The sequence below is a fragment of the Sturnus vulgaris genome, chromosome 3 (assembly GCF_052056855.1).
Source record: "Sturnus vulgaris isolate bStuVul1 chromosome 3, bStuVul1.hap1, whole genome shotgun sequence".
Classification (NCBI taxonomy): Eukaryota; Metazoa; Chordata; class Aves; order Passeriformes; family Sturnidae; genus Sturnus; species Sturnus vulgaris.
Window position 1 is genome coordinate 61,660,799 of NC_142245.1, and position 18,799 is coordinate 61,679,597.

General features: G+C 39.3%; 1 protein-coding gene across 2 annotated transcripts in view; it reads left to right on the forward strand.

The window, feature by feature from the left end:
• Window positions 1-18,799, forward strand: part of ARHGAP18 (Rho GTPase activating protein 18) — a 94,012-nt gene that overhangs the window by 36,284 nt on the left and 38,929 nt on the right. The window lies entirely within an intron of this gene.

An 18,799-nucleotide genomic window follows, 5' to 3' on the forward strand; every position in this document is an offset into this window, starting at 1 on the left:
CATCCTGTATTAGGGAGTATAAGGAAAACATTAACTTACATATTTTTGCTCATGTCTGTTTGCAGAACTTTTTGATATAGAGCTCAGTAAACAGAGAGCTCAGTACAGCTTGTTAAAATTTATCTTAATTTCAAATATATGTGGAAACTTAATCTCTGACATTCAGATTAGGCATAAATTGAGTTTTGGTTGTATGACTTTGCAGAAGTTGCTAAGTGAGATCAGGTTAGTTAGCAGATGAGAGTTAGCTAGGGTGTAAAAATGCATCTGGAGTCAGACTGTTGGTCAGCACAGGGCTATGCCAGCGAGAAATGAGGCATGGGACAGGATGGAACAAGATAAAGTGGGGTAGCTGTATTCATATAAATTTGAGCATAGGCTGAGAAACCTTCCCTTCATCCTACCTTGGTCTTTAGCTTCCTGATTTAATTTTCCCCCGCTGTGAGTTGCAGGGTGTGGACACAAGTGTATAACCTCTGATTCTGGACAAGGTTGGTGCCTTTTGTATTGTGCTCTGCTATGTCTCCTGAGGTTTTTTTGAGCCCCTATTTCTTTCTCACCCTCCAAGTTTTGTCACATAAATATAAAAATGTATAAAGCATAAAAAAAAATAAGCATAAAAATGTAATTCAGTTTTGATCCAAAGGAGCTTCAAGAGTTAAGAAATATTTCTCCAGGTAGATGGTCTTGCACAAATCACTAGGAAGAGATACTGTTCTTATAAAATAGAAGAATCAAGGTTACATTTGCTGTCCTGGTTTCAGCTGGGAGAGACTTCATTTTCCTCTTAGTGGCTGGCACAGTGATGTGTTTTAGAATCGGTACAAGAAAAATGTCAATAACACACTGATGTTTTAGTTGTTGCTCAGTAGTGCTTACTGTAAATCAAGGGCTTTTCAGTTTCCTGTGCTCTGCCAGCAAGCAGATGTGTGAGAAGCCAGGAGAGAGCAAGGCCAGGACAGCTGACCTGAACTGGACAAAGGGATATTCCCTACTACAGAGTGTCATGTTCAGTATATAAAGTGGGAGGAGTTGGCCAGGAGGGGCTGATCACTGCTCAGGTATGGACTGGGCATTGGTCAGTGAGTGGTGATCAACTGTATTGTGCATCGCTTGTTTTTTCCATTGTGCTTTTACTCCATTATACCATCACACTGTTTCTATTTCAGTTGACATTTACCTTAGTTTTTAAGGACTCTGGAATTGCTAAACGTGTTTTGTACTTATCCTTCTTTTTATTTTCTTTTTTTTCTGGTGCATTGCTTATTTTTTAATTGAAAGATACATTTACAACGGTATAGTCTTGGCATCATTATGGAATGATTTATGTCTATTATTAAGAACTTTTATTCATTTGCCTGTAGTTTAAGTTACAGCAAGATTCTTCTGAAGACTGATGAAGTTAATCTGAGTCAAAATATTAGTATGAAGTTAGATTTTTTTTACTTAAGGTGGAAAAAACAAACCTCTTCGGGTAAACATATCCTAAAAGGGTAAGATACTTTTGCAAGTAGAATGAATACTTTGCACAGTAACCAGCGAGGGAATTGTATTATTTATATTGTTATTTATTATACTATATGTTATGTTAATATACTATATTTGATAGTATTTTATTGTAGATTTTTATTGTTAACTATTGCTTTGGTTTTGTGCCTTGTTGTTAGCTCGCCAGAGATGAACCTTTGTCCCATTTCAAGCTGCTGCTCTCACAGGAAACTATTGCTGGTACTTTAAACAAGAAAATAGCATAAATTAACTCCCAAAATGCCTTGTCATCTTCAAGAAAAAGACTTTAATTTAGTGATATGTGAGCTGCCCTGTAGCTGACCTCACTAGCCCTGGAGGTATAGAGCATGAGTTTCCCACCTCTTTTTCCTGATCCCTTAGTACAGTGTATCCATCACTGATAGCAGTCTGCCTGGGTGAAACAGTATCGTGGCAATTTTAGCTCAGGAAGTCCACCATCACCAAAAGCTTTTCGAGCTTTGTTAGTCTACCTGTCATCCGGCTTGCTTCCAGCTGATTGCCATCAGAGAAGAACATGAGAGTGGAACTACTGAGTTGTCATGGGATGTTCAGCTGTGCCAGGCTGCTAACAGAGGATCTTCATACCCAGTTTCTTACGGGGGAAGCTTGTGACCCTAAGGGCAGAAGAGAGTATTGCTGTGTTTTTCCATTATGGAGGATCCCTCATGCCACAGGTTTTGCTTCCTCAGAGCATCTGCTTTGCATGTTTGTCACCAACCTGCTGCTGCTATGCAGGTGGGAGTTTGCCTGCTTGTTATCTGCCTGAGTGAGCTCTTCATAACATTGAGGAAATCGTTAAAGTTAACGAGATACGAAGAACACACCTTGCATGTTCCTTCAGCCACCTACACCAGGGTCTGCTGGCCCCTGATTCTCTGGCTTCATAGTTTGGAAGAAGGGCAAGACTCCTGGCATATCCAGTTATGGCAGGCTAGTGAACAGATGTGACCCTGCATACTCTGCTACTCTTAAAGGATGCCTTGTAATAGGATGCATTAGGATACTAATTGCCTGTGGGATTAAATTGGACTAAGGAAAAGATAATTACAAGCGCATCCCAAGTCCTTTGTACAGTTCTGGGAATTCAAGTCTTCTGCTGTGTCAAGATTAATGAGCAATATATTTTGGGAAGTGGCTTGACTACTCAAAAGATGACTGTTTTACTTTGGATGTCTGCTGGTGGAAGAAAACGTAGCTGTTGGCTGGAGGTGCAGTGCTGAGGTGATGCTGATGCTGTTTCATGTAGATGATGTAGACTCATCACTATTTCTGGATAAGGAATTATTCTCTGCTGTGGCCTCAAAGAGTTAATTTTTACACTGGGCTGGTGGCATGATTCAGTTGTATGTTTAGGTGGCTCTGCTCGGTGTTATCACATGATCCTCTGAGAGTACTGGTAGCAATTTCCCATTTAATCTCTCACAGTAAAGAGACACCTTTGCCCTTGCCCTGAGTTGGACTGGATGTACGAGAGGCTGGCTGCCTTGCTGCTTGTGCCGACTCGGTGAAGCCTGCCGGTAAGGATGGGGAGATCTCAGGGTCTGGCACGTGCTTGTTTTGGGGTGTGGATTTAAGCTGCTCTGAGAAGTGTTGCCCTTATGTGAGGTGAGGTGGCCTGGAGATGTCGTGCTTGGGGACACCCCCTGGGGCGCTCTGAGGTTGCACAGGAGTGAAGCTTGTGTGAGCAAAGAAGGAACTGGAGCCAAAGCAGTGCTTTAGCGCTCTTGGTGAAGAGGCAGCTTCATTACTGTATTGTTTAAAACAATGGTGTATATACTGGTAGAAAAGGTCATATTTATTCTGAGAGGGCATTGTACAAATAATTCGAACTGATTTACTTCCAAGTGAGGTGCCATGAGACAACGAAAAAAGGAAAACTAAGTCAGTTGCCCAGAGGGCACAGTCATAAAAATATCGCTAAATTCTTCACTGGACCTTCCGGACCTTCAAAGATGAAGGAGATTAGAGCAGGTCTGGTGTAAACACTCAACAAGGGTGGCAGAAGCTGTAAAGTACACACATTGGTTTTGCATTTAGAGAATTGAAAATTGAGAAAATAGTATAATTTAAGTATATGGGCATTTGTCCTTCTTTGAAAGTCTCCTTTCATCTTTATGTTAAAATGTGTTGTAAATTTCCTGTTTCAGAGTTTCTACATCAATTGCTATTGCTCTGTTGACTTTCATTGTAGGTTTTAAACCCTTTTCATGCTGACAAGTGTGTGATTCCATTTCTGTGTCAGTCTGTCAGCACTTCCGTAGTTCTTTACAAATGACTCTGTCCAGGTGCTTTATTTTGGCAAAGGAATTATTCTTTATCCTCTGAGATAGAACTGTCTACTTATATGATCAAATATTCCTTGTATCCACATAAACTTTTTACAATGCAAGTGTGCATTTTTACTGCCACCAGTATTAAAATGAAGTTTACTTAAATACCTCTGGTGGGAAGGGACTTAACTGTGTCACCGTGCCTGAGCTCAGAGGATGTATTTGTCACCCAGCTCTGGCCCAGGGATATTCAGTCCCCTCATCACCTGCCTTGTACTGCTTCCCTAATTTTTAGGGTATGTGTGTGCTCCTTTCAGTGCTGGAAAGCCACCAGGATGATACCCAGTGTGGTGAGGTGTCAGCAGGGCTGAGGACAGGACAGAGTGGTCAGGCAGTGCATCTGGGCAGAGGGGAGTGAAGGACTCGTGGGGTGCCCTATAGCTTCTGTTCTGGTTTGCCTCACACCTGGTTCCCTTTGCTGCCTGGAAATGTCTCTGCTCAGTGCACCAAGGTCAGGCATATTCAGGGTACCTTCCCTTCACCCACCCACCCACTGCCTGCCCTTTCCCCCCCAGATTGCAGGCTTAGATCACTGTCATAATATGATGTTTTCAATTTAATTGAAACAGAGTTTTCATATATGACTTAATGTTGCATGCAGCAAATGTTTTTTATTTCCCTATGTACATATTATATCGTATAAGAACATATGGTATTCATTTGTAGATGTGTCTCATAATGGGAAGTACAGCTGTCTAACATGAGGAGCTTGGTCCTGTAACTAAAGATCAGGGATGGCAATACTCACGAGTGCTCTAACATTGCTCTTGTTTTTCTGTGCACAGTGTGTGTACACATGGCAAAAGAAAATATGAATTCATATTTATAGAGGCATCTGCGTATGGATTGTGCCTTACTTCAGGTTTAATGTGCTACATGTAAAGTATTGTATTTCATTTTCCTTGATTATTACTGTGATCTGTAATTGTAGCTACTTAGTAATACAAATAGGTGCTATTTTTGCCCTGTTTATGCAAAGGAATATGTCTGAAGTTAAAGGTGGGGATAGAACCTCTAGATTCATGGGGAGAATTAAAAGTACAATGTTATTTTTACTTGGTTTTTTTGCTGGCAGTTAGCCCTCCACTGAAGTATTTTGTTTGGGAATGCACAGTAAGAGTTATGGCTAATATTAGTGATGCAATGATGTTGAAATGCCAGATTCATGTTGTTTCATATAACTGATCAATATCTTTCAAAATAGACTGATAGAACTTTTTTAGAACATTTATCATGGGGAATGTTGTCAGCTGAAAAAACATGTAGAGCACTACATGCTAATTTAGAAACCAGTATCTTTCATGTTTTTGAGATGTAGGTAAATAAAGGGATGTTGTTTAGGGAGGAAAACAAAGGATTTTCCTAAATAATTTGTATTAAGAGACATCAACTAGATAAATTGCGAATCTAAAACCAGACTTTTTTTAAACTACCTATATTTAATATAGAAATACCAGAATTCTTGCAGACCCCATCTGCATCCTCTTTGAGTGTAATTTAAGCTAAAGTTGGTAAGAGCTCTTCTGGTTTTCTCTATCTTTTTTTTTTTTCTCATTTTACTAGTGGCACTTTTTCTTTTCAGCTGCAAAGAAAGTAGTGACTGTCATATTTCCCTTTCTGACCAGGCTTATACAATCCCTCTTGCTGCCTTAAAATATGACAGCAGTCTCGCTGACCATATTAAGTTTTCATGCACTCACTACCTAGGTACCCACCTGGAAGGGAGACTGCTTACACCAAAAAAAAAAAAAAAAAATCACATTTAAGAGTAAAGAACAAAAAAACGGAATAGTGATAGTGGAAATGAGAAACAAGGACTACATGTGTGAAGCTGTGATCAAATAATAATAAAATACATATAAGATGGCTTTTTTTAGGGTTTGTTTTTAATTTTGAATGGTTGTTTCTGTTAAATGATCGATATTTATTTTACGTATTTTGCTTGTTTTTCTCTTAAGTTCCAGTGTTTGTTTTGTGTCTGTATTCCCTCTGGTTTGTATTATGTTCTCTTTTTCCCCCCCACCTCTCCTGGAACAAAACAACAGCTCTTTCAAATCCTTTCCGTTGGAATTTTGGATTTTGTATTCAAGCCCTGGTGCTCAGGGACAGCCCCTGGACAGGTAGCACGGTGGTGAGCCCTGTGGTAGGCTACTTTCCAAACTTGCACACCAACACATCTGTATATTCAGACTGGTAGCACTACATCCATATTTTTAGTTTCTAGGTGAAGGGACATACCTATGCATACAAGTACTAGCAAAACTTTTCAGGGCCCTTGGTTGAAAAAATTAGACGTCTTTATGCCTTTTCTGCTGATGTTCAGAAAACAGACACGGCAACAAAGGGTGAGAGAGAAAAGCAAAATCTGTGATCCTGAGCTGCTTCTTGCTTGCTTGATTGCCTACTGACATTTAAGAACTAGCCAAGAAAAATGAGGAGGGAAGGAGTATATTAATGTAATTTTATTTTGTTTAGTGTGTTCCTTGCTAGGTGTAGAAGCCTTTGGAAGTGCTCGTTAGCATAGTAACAGTACAGGTTAGCATGGGTCTGCAGTACTCTTACTGCACACAGTTCAGCTGTTGCACCCCAGGAACAGGTATTTCCCAGGAATATTTGCTTGGAAGAAGGAATTTGATAGGGAAGGAGGCATTGCAAAGACTCACAGCTTTAGCGGTTGTCCTGAAAGATAAAAAGTTAGGATTGCGACTGGTTGCACTTTTCAGCCTCTTTTCTTTTGCTGAGGTGGGAATGGGCTTCTCTGCTGCCCTCTTTGTGCAGTGGGCCTGTGGGGAGGGGGTGTGGAGGAAACAGCTGGATCAGGGCACATATGCATTGCCCTTTGCTCCTGCTGTGGCATGCCCTGCCTGCCTCCTATTAAAGGAATTTCTCAGGGCAGGTTTGCCTCATGTGCAGAGGAGTGTGCAGCATTGTGTGTTAGCTCCTCTGGCAGTAGGTGAAATCCCAGCCACCACTTGTGAAGCTGTTTGCAAATACCACTTTCCTTATGCTGAGCCTGAACTAAACCCAGATGTTCCATTCCTTGCAGCATCCTTAAGGCCTCCCTCTCTCCTGTCCCCTTGCCGTTGAGCATCTCTCTGATGTTTTGCTTCTGAACAGACCTGTATCCCTCAGAATCCTTGAGTGCTGGTCCATCTTGCACATGCTGCTCTCCTCAGCCCTTCCCGCTTCCTCCTCTCCCTCTCTTGTTCAGTTTTATTTGTTTTGTCTTACTGGGTCATTGTTGGTGGCTTCTTTGGACAATGAAAGCGATTTCCTTACAAAATATCCTTAGACTCCTGCATGAATTTCCTTGTTTGGGAATGCTCATAAAAATTCATTTACAATTTATTTTGAATGTAAGGATTATATTGTAACAAATTGCCTATGAATGCGCGCCAATTCCCTTCAAGCATAAACAAAATTACTGAATAGTGCTGTAAGCCTTATATTTGCAAGTAACAGGGTTATAGGCCTAACTAAGAGGTCCTTTAAAAGGGTAAGAACTAATGATTTTAGAAAGCTAATTGCTTTTAAAGGCACAAAAGTAACTCCAGTATCATTTCATGGCTGTAAGTGTACTTTACTAAATGGTCTTCATATTTACCAGGATATCTTAAATCAGACTTTGTTGCCATGCTTATTTTTTTCCAGTGTGAAAAGAAAAATAAATTATTTAAATCTTTCCTCTCTGCCTCTCAATAATGGAATTACAAATACTGTATCTGTTTCACTTCCTGGTTTATTCTCTTTGATATTTGTGGAGCCTGAAGTCATCTCACATAGGCTTTATTCTCTTCTTTGGAATAAGATTAGTTCCAGTGGTTCTCTTGGAAGATTACAGAAAAAAGTGTGCTATTAAAATGTGTGTTATATGCTTGAGTATTTTCCCAATAGGCAGCATGAGGCTGGTTACAGGGAACATATTTTGTGTACATTTTTGTCATTGATATGAATTGTAGAGAATGAAAAGAATCAAACTTACAAAGGAAAAACATCTGTGCCCATATGAAGCCAGGTGATATAGAAAGCGTTTGGAAGGAATGAGAAAGGTAGGTCAGTTGACCATGGGACAGAACCAAAAATGTGACAAAGGAGATGCATATGAAGCCCTTCCTTTCCTTATTTTCCTAGCTGTAGGCAATTTTTCTTTTTTCAAGTATAGCTTTAAACACCATTAGGGTTGAATATAAGGGAAACATACTGAGTATTGAGTTTGGAAATTGACTTCTGTTTTCATTCAGTGGGACTTGGGACAGGGTGAACAGTCCCAGCTTTTCCAAAGGTGTGTATGACTTACAAACCAGCTGCTAATGTGGTGCCACTTTTGTGATTTTTACCTATACAGATCACCCACATTCCACTGTCCCCTTGTTTTCCCTTCTGGTGGATTTTGCTCTCTCAGGAATAGCTGATTTTCTGAAATGTATGATTTGGAACAGAACTTGATATGTATGTGCAAAAAATAGGAATGTGAATCCTAAGCCTCTGAGAGTCTTCATTCTGATGAGAATTAAGAGAGTCAGAATGTCAGGACCTGAGACAAAGCAGCCAATTTCATTTTGTCAGTACAGAAGTAAAACCAATACTGATTTCTTCTCATACTTCTCAATTTTGCTAGATTGTGATAATTTCATTGCAAGTCTGATAATACAGTATGTCGTGATGTTTTTGGGTTTTAAATTAATCTCCAAATCGGAGTCCTCGAGAATCACCTTTTTCTAAAAGAAACAAACAGGCTTCTGTGTATTATAGTTGTAGAATAGAGATAAAAGCATGCATTGAGTTGAACAGCTTGGATGCTGGAATGTAGCAGTACCCCCAAAACCAAGGAAACAGAGCTGGTGCAGTCATTTTGTGGGGAGAGGCTTTATAGCTGTACTTGTTAGTCTTGAATTCTTTCTTGCTTTATGTGGTGTGGAACAAGGTCATGTTTTTCCTGAAACAACCTGAGATGGCTTAGCAAATAACTCCTTTGGCAGCTGTTCAAAAGTGTATATGTTATAGTTCTAGCACCTCTTTTGTTAATAAATCATTTCACATTGTACATCATACATGGGGTGCCAGTGATCTGTATCAGAATCAGAGAATACACTGAGTTGGAATGGTCCCACAAGGATCATTGAGTCCAACTCCTGGCCCTGCACAGGACACCCCAAGAGTCACACCATGTGCCCAAGAGCATTGTCCAAATGCTACTTGAGCTCTGTCAAGCTTGGTGCTGTCACCACTGCCCAGAGGAGCCTGTTCCAGTACCAGCTACCCCCTAGGTGAAAAATCTTTTCCTGATACATAACCTAAAGCTCACCTGAGACAACTTTACGCCATTTCCCTGGGTCCTGGCCACTGGTCAGCATAGAGATCAGTTCTTTCTCTTCCCCTCACAAGGAAGTTGTAATGGCAATGGGGTCTCCCTTCGGTCTCCTCCAGGCTGAACAGACCAAGTGGCCTCAGCTGCTCCTCATATGGCTGTCCCTCAAGGCCCTTCACCATCTTTGTTGCCCTCCTTTGGACATTCTCTGATAGTTTAATATCATTCTTATATTGCTGTGACCGAAACTGCATACAGTATTCAAGGTCAGTTTATTATTCATTTTGGATAGAGTATGTAAATTTATTAGCTTACCATAATTATAATTTATGTCATCAGAAGGGGAAAACAGAGTCCAAATGGCTGTGTAGAAACATGAGCTCCTGTCAAAGGAAATATTTTAATCTTCTTAGAAGTGCTGCATATAGTTCAGGCAGATTAAGTTTTGGCATCGTATCTGGAATCTGCCATTTCTGGTGCAGTGGATTAGAATGTTAAGTGTAATAGCTGTGCCATTGCCACGATTTCTTTCCTGTTTTCTTCAGCAACAGGCTGGGGTTGGGAAAGTAGTAAGGTTATATGCACAAAGGTAAAAAAATCTTATATAAATAGTAATGAGGATGTGACTGGAAGCAATGTAATGTATGTATATATATATTTATATATATATAAATTTTTTTAAACTTAGAATCTGGCAAGCCTAACTTTGGCCTGTTTTGTATTTATTATTCATGGAGGGGTTTAAAATGCCAGTTGATGGGGTTTTCTGGATTTTTGGTTTTGTTGAGTTTCGGTTTTCTTTGTTGTTTTTTTTGTTGCTGTTAATCTCCAGAGCAGTTTTGAGCAGGTATTAACAGCAGCTGATGGTATTACAAAAAAATCCTGAGAGACCTGATTCACTTTGCTCAGCCTTTTTTTATGCTCGTTTAGAAGTGAGTACTGTTTTATACCTTCTCTGCAATCACTCCTTGGAAAGAAAACGGAGCTTTGCCTCAGTTCCTACTTCTCAAGCTTTTCCTTGGAGCTTAAAGGGGATTTTGGGGAAGTTTGATTGCATTTTACATTCAAAATATTCGATAAAGTTACAGAGTAGCCAAGATGAAAGTATTTTATGTGGGAGAGAAGGAATGCTAAGTGTCACTTCATGAAAAATTCTTTAAATTATGTTGCTTCACTGCTGTTATTTTCCGTGTTCTGTATGATTCTCTTGAAAAGACTGAACTGCAGGAGAGTTTGCAGTCAATCATGGAAAGAGTAAATGTCACAAAAGGTAGAAAAGAAAGGATGCATCTGTTACAACAGGTGACAGAATTTAGGAGATAGAATAAATAGCAGCTGTGCAAGTCCAGACTGAAGTTTATCTAATGCCTTGTAAAAGCTATGAAGTGCTTTAAGGGTGGTAAGAAATATTTTTGCATTGTTCTGGACACCAAATGTCCAGACTTAGTCTTGCTCAAGGGTTACTTATTACTTATGAAATGTTGTGATACTGGCTTTTGTTTGATGGGAGGTTTTAACTATCAATTAAATTTTAAAACCCTCTTTTTAATATGTTAAGTCTTGTTAAAAGATGACATTTTCATTTTCAAAGAACAATTTATCTTCATTTAGGTAGTGTCACTACTCTATGGTTTTATGTAAAATTCACTCATTTAGGACAATCTGCTTTGATGGCTAAGTCAATTCCAATTTGGTTTTGATTTTTTTTTAACAGAAGACTTTGAAGAATGCTCAAAACTCCACTGCAAAACGCTGGATACTGTGTGAAGGGGTGGTGTGCCAAAAGTGTCTCAAACGTTGGGTTGAAACCATTAGAATAAGTGATTTGGTAATAAAAAACTATACAGCTTTTCCTAGAAATCATGAAAAATCAGGATGCCCTTCTTGTAGGGACCATGGCTGTAGGAAAGTCTGGCCACCCTTCCCAGTCAGTGATCCAGCCGAGAATGGGGAGCTGAAGCCACACAACTGCGTGAATTACAGATTTTTTGATTAATTCAGTTTAGAAGTTTTTGCGTCTTGTGGTGCTGCTTAGGTTCTTGAAAGGAGGGAAGGGATAGGGAGAGCTTTGGGTTTAGGAGCATGACTTATTCCCACACTACTTGTAACTCAGCATTCAGGATGAGAAGTGGGACAGGAGATCACACTGTTTCCCTCTCATTGTCTGCTTAGTTTTTAGATTTGACAGGACTTAAGAAGTCCTGTATTTCTTTTTAAGGGTACAGCTTCTTATGGATGTAATTACTCAGTAAATAGTTTTCAAAATGAACCAGTACTAGTATTCATAGGTATTTTTTTGTTGTTTCAATCTAGCTAGCCTTTGTACTAACTAAACTTAAAATTACTTACACAGATTACTGTACTTTGTAACCCCTATGTCAACAAGATAATTGTTCTTTGGGAGTGCTGTTTTATTTATAGCTGCAGTGCTGGAGTGGATCACAAAACCACAACAGCAAAGCTTCCTTTCATCTATCTTGCAGTATGCCATGGGGGCAGATCTCAATCTTTAACACTCAGTGGTCCAGTGGTGAAAGACTCCAGAGATCTAAGAATTGTTCTTGTTTCTGTCACTGATTTACACCATGAGTTTGAGCAGCAGGCTTCACCTCTCTGAGCCAAGTATTCACCTCTTTTTTTCTCTCCCTCTTTGTGTCTTGTTTATCAGATTAGCACATCTAAGCCTGTGTTGGTGTGATGTCCAGAATCAGTGAGCCTCATTATCAGCTCAATGTATGGCTGCAATAATACCACTAAATAGCTTTGATGACTCTCTTTGTGTGGATATTTCAGAAGTTGCTGCTGTAATGTAGCTGTAGTCAGATGTTTTTTGCTGTTTTGTGTAATTCGAAGTAAAGTGCTAGTTATTGCAGTGCCAGAAAATGTGTCTGAAAGGCAGCAGTGCTCAAGACATCCCCTGTGCAAGAATTCCAATAGCAATGGTTAATGGCTAGGATTGAAAGACACTTTTAAGGCCAAACATTGTATTATCAGTCTACAGCTTTTAAGGAGATGTAATAGTTCAGTCTGACAAATAATTACATCAGTTGATGTTGTGGTTTAAACTAGCCAGCAGTCAAGCACCACTCAGTCACTCCTTCACCAACAGGACTGGGGAGAGAATCAGAAGCTTAAAAGCTAGAAAACTCATGGTTTGACATAGAGACAGCTTAATGGGGAAAACAAAAGCCGTGCACACAAGCAAAGCAAAACAAGGCATTGATTCCTTGCTTCCCATGGGCAGGCAGGTGTTCAGCCATCTCCAGCAGAGCAGGGCCCCATCACATGCAATGGTTATTTGGGAAGACAAACTCCATCACTCCAAATACCCCTCCTTCCTCCTTCTTCCCCCCACTTCATATACTGAGCATGATGTCAGACGGTCTGGAGTATCCCTTTGGTTAGTCTGGGTCAGCTGTCCTGGCTGTGCCTCTTCATGGCATCCCTGTTAGCATGGCAGTATGAGAAGCAGAAAGGGCCATAACACAAAAACAGTAACAAAGTAGCAGTGACAAACTCCTCTATATTATTAACCCTGTGTTCAGCACAAATTCAAAACACAGCCCCATCGTAGCCACCATGTAGAAAATTAACTATCCCAAACTCACACACTTAATAATGCAATTTTCTTTACTTTTACTGGTATTGGAAATTGGCTGATAAAAACAAATGCTTGGGAAACTCTTAGTCTTGAATTAGAAACAGTGTTTAAAACTCTTGTAAGTATTGTTTAGTAGCTGTGGAAATGGCTCATATTTGTTTAACTCCAAAGAGTTGAATCCAAATTAAGATTATACCCAGTAATTAAGTTGATGGCCTTTTCCTTTGTTGCCGTCATGACACTTTTTATAGGTATGAAAATTTTTATGCAGTAAAGATCCAGGCCTGAATTTTGAATTCCAAAATTTGGAAAAAGCAGGTAGAAAAAAGGACCCTGTAGAGAAATTCCAAAATTATAGGCTGAGATGGTGTTTCCCTCTCCTCCCTTTAATTTTTTTTTTTTTTCATCCATGGTTGCATTTCTTTCCAAGAAGAAAATAACAGATTCTAGAAACTGGTGTCTTTCTGCTTCGTACTTAGTATTTAGTAGCTGGACTTTGTCCTTTCTTAGAGTCAGTGAGCATTCCTATTCCTGCAATAATCCCTTTAGAGGAACTGCACATCTCTTTTAGCAGTGTTAATCTTTTATATTTGGTTCAACAGTACATTTGGATTCCCTAGTTTTTATGACCATGAGTGTCCTTGAATTTAGTATTTCTGCCTTTCAGTATATTTACACATCTAATACACACATACACATATGTACAGTATAAACCATACAATTTTGGTGCCTATACAATTACGTTTTTGTGATATTGAAAGGTTATATTCAGATCCAAAATTAGTGGTTACCACTACAACAATGACAAAGATTATGTTTTTTCTCATCACTCACTGTGTTTTAGAGCACAACATAGTCCTTCATTCTCAAGTGAGAAAAAATGAGATTAAGAACTAAATTAGCTTTCTGCAAAGTGAATTTATCTGAAATGCCAGTGAAGTGCACCTTACGAACTGATTCATCTCTAGCTGTTGTAGTTTACACGTGACAAATATCAGTTATTAACTTCTAAAAAGGCAGTGGGACAGATGGGAGATTTAGTTTTCACAGGGTAAAAGATAAGGAATAAAGACAGCTGCACTGTGATAAAATGACTCTTAATGAAATCAAAATCAGGGTGACAGAACTGGAAAAAACTAAGCACATTTTTATTATGACATAAATCAATGATTAATGTAAAGAGTCATATTTTCTTAAAGGCTAGAAAGGACACAATTGGTCATGAAAGGCTGTGAAGAAAACATTTTGATGCCTGAAAGACAGACTGGAAATAAATCCCCATAGACCAATGTCTGTCGGGCAGGTATTTGTTTATTGCAGCACTGGTGGTGAGGGGGATTTCTCCACCTTACTCACCCACCTTTGTCAGGTGCTGTGGTATATTTATGCAGTAAGTATTGCTTAGTTTCATATGTAACTATAACATCACATACACGCCAGATGTAATTTACAGAGTATGATCTCATGGTTATTGGATAGTTCTTTTGCACTGCGCTTGCACCTCCCCATTTCAGGGGTCATCGGGGGTCTTTGATGAAGGTTTCCAAGGTCTTCTTCACATCTGAAGTTTGCAACTTTGTCTTCAGAGCATGTGCAGTTATGGTGTTCCTTGGCCTGTCTGGTCTTAACTGGCCTAAATTCTTTGTTTTTTGGCTAATTGGCTTTCCACTTGCCAATTTTTAATTAGTAAAATATTATCATGTCTATCTCTAAAGCTATCCACCTGGCTGGTTTTTTCTTCTTTTTTGTCTATTCAGCTTTAAGCAACTAGTTAACCATATACTAGCCATTACATTGTATAAAACGTGATTTATATCAGGTTATATAGGTATAAAAGTTATGATTCAGATTATATAGGTATCAGGTTATACAGATATATAAAAGTAATGATTTAAGTTATATTGATATCAGGTTATATAGATATATTAGTTTATTATTGCTATAACTCAAGATATATAAGCACCTTTTAACTTTGATCTAAGTTATATAGGCATCAAACTGCACACAGTTCTCCTTTAAATACTTGCCACAACATGAAGCACATCATTACTTAGCAAAGTAACCCAAATCTGGGTTTTTTTTCCCCCTTGTACATGTAATGAATGGTGCTCATTATAAGAATTGTTTTTAATGGCTCCCTTCTGGAAGACCTGGAGTGCTTTGTCTCGCATCCTTGATGTTTCCAATAAAAAAAAGTATCTCTGGTGAGTGGGACAAGAAGATTAAATCTGGTAAAACACTGCAATAACTATATTGAAGAATGAAGAATTTATACTTGGGGGCTCTGTTTTGTACTGAGATAAACAGGCAAAAATCTCATTGGCTTCAAAGGTCAGTTTCTGAGTATCAGAGGTCAGAACTGACTGTGCCGTCTGGAAATGAGAGTGTTGCACTGCTCCCTGAAAAGCTATTTGAAGAGTAAACTATTTACAAGTAAGTGGAAATGGATGTTAATAAGATTTTAATGGAGTTTGAGTGTGTTGTTAGTGAAGACCTTAATGAAAATATGAGTTTTCTGGGTGTGAAGAAACTCTGGTAAGCTTGCTATTTAGTAATCTGAAATGCTTGAAAATTGTTTAAGTGACTGTGTGTGTTAGCAGTACCTTACATTTTCTAGGGAGAAAAAAGAGATCTCCTTTAAGATACTTGTGAAAAGCAGCTGCATTTTTCAAATTTTAAATACATAGATTGAACACCTGAAAATAACAATGTACTGGAGAAGTAATCTATTTTCTGCAACTGCAGTAATAACTTTTTTTTCCCTAGTAAGCCGTATTTATTTCCTACTGATAGGTTTTGGAAAGCAGCTTTCTACAAAATTTCGAAGTTTGTAACATGGAGCATTTGAAATACTTAAAAAATAATTTTTAATGAGTCTATAAATGTGGCATTAATTATTTTTAAAAAGATCTCTCAGATTCCTTAGAATATTATTATTAAGACTGATTACTTTTCCACTTCTCTCTGTTGTTCTTGCCTTAACGTTTCCACCTCTGCATTTCTATTGTGCAATATACCACAAGTGCTTACTAAGGATAAGTTTGGAGGATTGAATTTCATGGAACGTCACAGCATAAAACCCATGTTCCTGCTTTGTCAACAGATACTGAAAAATAAAAATCTTAATTGGCAACCTATTTTTCCATATGCTATGAAATTTTAATTTTTTTTTTAATCTTCTCATCTACACCAAGCCTGTGGTGTGAAGATTGTCCTCATTATCTTCAAAAGGTCCTGTTTGTGCCTTTTTGTACCCAGGGAAAGGTTCATAGGAGAGCAGAGATGAAGATGCCTGGAGCCATTGCTGTGCAGATTATGCACCAAATACTGCTTCACCAATATGCAAGGCAAGAAACCTTGAACCAAGTGAAGTGAAAAAAGATCTGATCTGCTCTGTCAACTGGAGCTTTAGCAGTTGTTCTCTCTGAGCCTGAGCCTCTCTCTATCCTAGCCCAGAGAAATGTGGATTGTGGCTATGAACAAATGCAGATGGCTTCGAAAGGGTTTGCAGTCTGAACAGAAACTGGGGATAGGGAGTGGATTGAGTCTGATTGGGAAGACAAGGGATCAGTGAGTGGAGTGCGAGTGGTGTGGCACTTGGCTCCTGAGGAGCTCAAGCATTGCTGGGATGCGGTTGAGGCTGGCAGATGAGAATGGGCCTAAACCAGCACAGATATTGAAGGAGGGATTTAGAGATTCACAGCAGAGTGGTGAGGTTTTTGTATGAATATTTCTCAACAGGGTCCCCTGGTCATTGATGTCGAACTATCTCAGAGGGGTTTCACAACAAGGCATGGCAGTACCTCCTGCTCAAAATTAGGAGTTGGTGTACTGGTTTGTTAATGAGGGCTGGAAAGGTCAGGCCGTGAGGAGCCTTGCAAGAAAAGCCACTTATATTTGGAGGAGCAGAGCAGCCCTGTGACCAGAGACTGAAGTGCAGGGTGCTGTCTCTGAGCGTTAATGGAGTGTTTGTGATGTACAGCAAATGCTCATAAGACCCTGAAAATGGCCTTGAGCACTCTGTGCTGAGTGTCAGCTCTGCATTTCAGGACACAGATTTCTCTTCTCAGAGACAGAAGTTAGTCTGGAGAAGATGACAAGCCTGGCTTTTGTAGAAGGATTTGCCCTGTTGGTGTGGCACAGAGCCACAGCATGTTGGAGCCTGTCCCACCTCAGCCTGCCAGAGCTCCTCAAAGTGCATGCTTGTAATGTATTCAGTCTGTTAGTTTTACTTTTTTCATCGTGTGTAGTGGTGGTGAAGTTTCAGCTGAGGTGGATCAGTGAGAGCAGGTTGTTCCAAAGGTAAAAGGCTGAGCAGCTACACAGAGTTAAACTGAGTCATGGTAATCTGAAATTTGACCTCCTTCGGGCAGCAGTTCAAGTCTCCAGAGTGTATTTGTGAGAGAGACCCAGCCTGCTCTGACCTCCAGCTGAAGGAGGAGGCAAGGGTGGTCAAGGGCTGGGAATTCTGACCTGCTCTGACCACACCCCAGATGCCTGCTGGGGACACTTCTGTGACTGCATGAACATCTTTCTGCAATCATAAGTGTTGATTTCACAAGCAGCACAGGTCGCACATGGGACACGCCTGTCAGGAGAGGTTTAAGAACTGAGGTGGCTACACGGAGAAGTTGTATTTATTGGGTAACGTGCACTACAAGCATGATGGTGTTATTGCCATTGATGCAAAAGCTGAACAGTCTTTATTTTTTTCCCCTTGAGCTTTCAAGTAAGGGCAGGTTAAGCAATGGTGTTGAGGTGCACATTAGCTTGGTGATTAATTGTCATTTATTAACTTGCACTTGGAGCAGAGACAAGGTGGGTAGAAACTCAGAGTCCTTCCGTGAGGCTCTTTACTTTTAAAGGCAAAGTCCATATAGTTAGTATTTCTTATCAGAGAATTAAGCATGTCTGGTGTGAAAGGATTTGTGACTTGGACACGCGAGGAGCTTATCCTCAGAGAGAAAGGCATGGCTTTTTACTTAGGGACAGCTAACAAGCGTCAGTTGTCCTGAGATAAAACGTAAGGACAAGAGACTTTAATACTATATAAACATGCCAAGTCAGCTAGATAGGAAGGTAGGATTTAATTTACTGTGTTTACATTGTGATAAATCCACAATGCTTGGTCTTTGATATATTTTTTTTCTCTGGGAATGAGTGGTATTTATTACTTAACCCCAAATCATGTCTTCTTTTTTTGAATATGGAGACAAATTCAGACATATAGGACTCTGAAGCTCTTCCTTCATAATACAAAGAAATTTCTATTTTTTAATACAAGGAAGAATTTTGATACACTGTTACAGCAGTATTTTAGAAAAACATTACTGAAAATCATCATGTTCAGTCTTACCTCTACAAAAAGCAGGGATAACTCTGAAGTTAAATCAGATACTACTCATGTAATCAACTGATAATCTGAATCAGTTTGTGGCCTTTGATTTGATATATTTGACTGTAAGGGTGACCGGTAACTGCAATGACATAATTGCAACCTGTGTGGGTTTTAAGCTAATTCTTTACTAGGTCAGTGGTCACTTTTGCCAGTGACTAAATGAGGTCAAAATGAGACCTAGAGATTCCAGCTTGTTGGTTTCTTTTTTGTAACTGCAGCTATACTTAAGATGAAAGATCCTTTTGGAAGCCTTATACGATATACGTTTGGCAGGGTGAACTAATAAACCAGTAATGTCAAACCATAAAAATGGTAAGCTTTCGGTCAAAGAGGCAGCATGACTGAAACAGTTTCTATGGGCTTTATTAAACATTTGGACTTGCCAGTAACTTCACAAACTGTAACTGCAGTAATTCTACATTGTCCTTTCCCAGCTGTAATTAAGGCCGTAGATACCAGTGTAAATATTAATAAAAAAATAAAAGCAGAAGAGCAAAGGGAAACAGTAATTGTACTGTCAAGCTGTAAGAATTTACTCAGGCAGAAAGGCACTTTTGAAAAATTCTTTAAGTGATGATTCTAGGAAGACGTGCCATGAATTTTGTAGATCTGGCTGTTGAGAGTTGAATTAA